The 2516-nt window shown below is 33.9% G+C and overlaps 1 pseudogene; it reads left to right on the top strand.

Annotated features, from left to right (window-relative positions):
* The first annotated feature begins 1184 nt into the window (after positions 1-1184).
* The window catches only part of LOC102846617, a 54917-nt pseudogene continuing 53585 nt past the window's right edge, over positions 1185-2516 (top strand).

Below are 2516 nucleotides of genomic sequence, written 5' to 3'. Positions count from 1 at the left end.
TGACACAAACAATTATTAAAAAATAGAATTTTATTACAAAATCTTTTCTATAAACACTTGTAAAAGTAATAGATGGCCTTCCTTCAGTGATGGTTATGATAGAGCTCTCTCTAGTATTTATCTGGAATGAGTATCTTCCATCCTTACTATTTCATGTTAAATGAACTTAGATTATTTACTGATCAGCATGGCCACACAGCAGGTATATTTGTTGGACTCCTTTCTCTGACCAACTTCTGATTCTTTTGCATAAAAAATGCATACTTTTGTTTGCATATCAGTTTCTTCCTAAATACAGGGATGTTGTTGTTTTTGTGTATCATAGAATCAGAACCAACCCATAGCTGACCCTCTGACAGGTTGTCAGAGGAAGTTAATTGCACAGGAGGAGACTGCCCTTCCTTCTTCCATAGACCAGCTGGTGGCCTCGAACCCCGTGCATTCAAGATTGCAGTAGAACTTCTTACCACTAGGCCACCAGAGCTCATATAAATTGATGAGACAATTGTTGTCAGGATAATTTCCCTATATGGCTGTTGAGATAATTGGTATTCTTGAAATATTTTAAAAATAAAAATTAAGAGAAGTCTCTAAATGCTCTTTGAGGTTATCTGGAAAAAGAACTAGCAGATTGACACCTGGCTGTTGAAAATAAGAACCGAAATGACAATAAGAGAAGACCAAATATTCTTTCTTTCATGTAAAGAAATATTACATTGATATTCAAAATACGCAAATGAAGTTGATTTAAATTAAAAATAAAATTAGAAACCATTGTGAGATGGAAACAACCATATGGTATTGACAAGTGAAACATTTGCTGAAGTGTTCCAGTGAAATTTAAAAATGTCATCTTGAATACAAATTATTGACTTAAATAGCCAGTTACCCAAATTCACAATTAGAGTATTTGACCCAACACAGCAGATGAACAACAGTAGAATCAATTATGGGAAGCAATAAACACTGTAAAAGGTCTAAACAATGAAGGAATGATATTTGAAGAGAAGAAAGCTCATCTTTCGGGTTTTTAAAAGTTAAAAGTTTGTTATAAAACTTTGTTGTAAATGCTGAGTTTTAGAAAAGTATTGTGCATAATCAAATAATGGATATGAAGATACAGCAAAAATATATTGCAGTGTGTACATTTTAAGGCAGCTAGAAATGATATTAAGTAATCAGTCATGGTGCCCCAGAAAAAGAATGTTCTAAGCTCTCTTTCTGTATTTTTTCACATTGTATTTGGCCCCAACCTGCACAGGCGAAAAGGTGATGAGCAGAAGCTGCTATCACCCCTGCAGAACATTTTTGACTCAGCAGCGGAAAGTGACAGTGTAAGTTAGAGAAAATTGGTGGAGATACAGTTGGATAAATAAGTAATTTTTGTTTCCTTTCAGAAGTTAGTCTATAAACAACAACAGCAATCCAGGAGTTTCCAAAGTTTAAAGCACCCAACCTTTAAAGGAGAGGTAAGCAAAAATTATTGACTTCAAGAAAGGTGAAAAAGTGAGGAAGAAAGAACATATAATATTACCGACATTCTTTGTTCTCCTCTGGGTCATGCCTTAGCTTCCAGATAAGAGAGAGAGATGTTGTGGAAAGGAAGAAGGTAAGGGCAACAATAGTTAACTACACAATCCAAATAGTCAATTTAAAAATAATAGTTTGTGTGTAAAAAAAAGGGCAAAGTATACTTCAAATCAAATAGTATAAATTAATGAACATGTCAGCTAATGATTTTCAAGATAGTTTTAAAACCATACATTGAGTTGATAGCTTTTCTTTTAGGAAAGAATGTGTCCTTAGATGAACAAACAAAAAGAAATACGCTCCTTAGGGTTGGGTTTAAGGAATAGAATTTTTCAGAGTCACAAAATATAAATAGATATTTAAAAGTCTTTAGACAAGATGTTAGTTAGCTAATGCTGCCATAAAAAATGCATCTAGTGAGTGGCTTTAAATGACAGCAATGTATTTTCTCACTGGTCTAGAGTGTGAAAGTCCAAATCAGTGTCTCAGTTGTGCAGATTCAACAGATGCATTGTCTGCTTGTATTTTCTTGTAATTCCTATTGTACATTTGCTTTAGATAGGTCTTCATAGAATGTCTTCTTCCCCTTGCTTATATCTCTATGTCTATTCTGTCATTTAATAATACATCACTGGGAATTCATTTGGTTTAATACTTCTCCAGAGTACAAAAAAACCCAATGATGTCAGTGTAAAGATTTAGATATGCCTGATCCAAACCATGGTATTTTCAGTTGCTTTCTGGGTATCTGAAATTGCAGAGTAAATAGGGAAAACTGAAGAAGAATGGACACCTTAGAGTGTGATGTTGGAGAAGAGAACTGAATATCTCATGGACTGCCAAAAGAACAAGTCTATCTTGGGGAAAGTGCAACCTTTAACTCTGTAGAGTTAAGAATGTTGAAATTTTGTCTTAAATACTTTGGCCAGTTATCAAGAGGGAAACAACATAATGATAGGAAAGATGGAAAGTAAAGAAAAGAGAAG

The sequence above is a fragment of the Elephantulus edwardii genome, unplaced genomic scaffold, assembly GCF_000299155.1.
Source record: "Elephantulus edwardii isolate Elephantulus edwardi_28Jun2011 unplaced genomic scaffold, EleEdw1.0 scaffold00039, whole genome shotgun sequence".
Taxonomy (NCBI): domain Eukaryota; kingdom Metazoa; phylum Chordata; class Mammalia; order Macroscelidea; family Macroscelididae; genus Elephantulus; species Elephantulus edwardii.
This window is presented reverse-complemented; position numbering and strand designations above follow the sequence as displayed.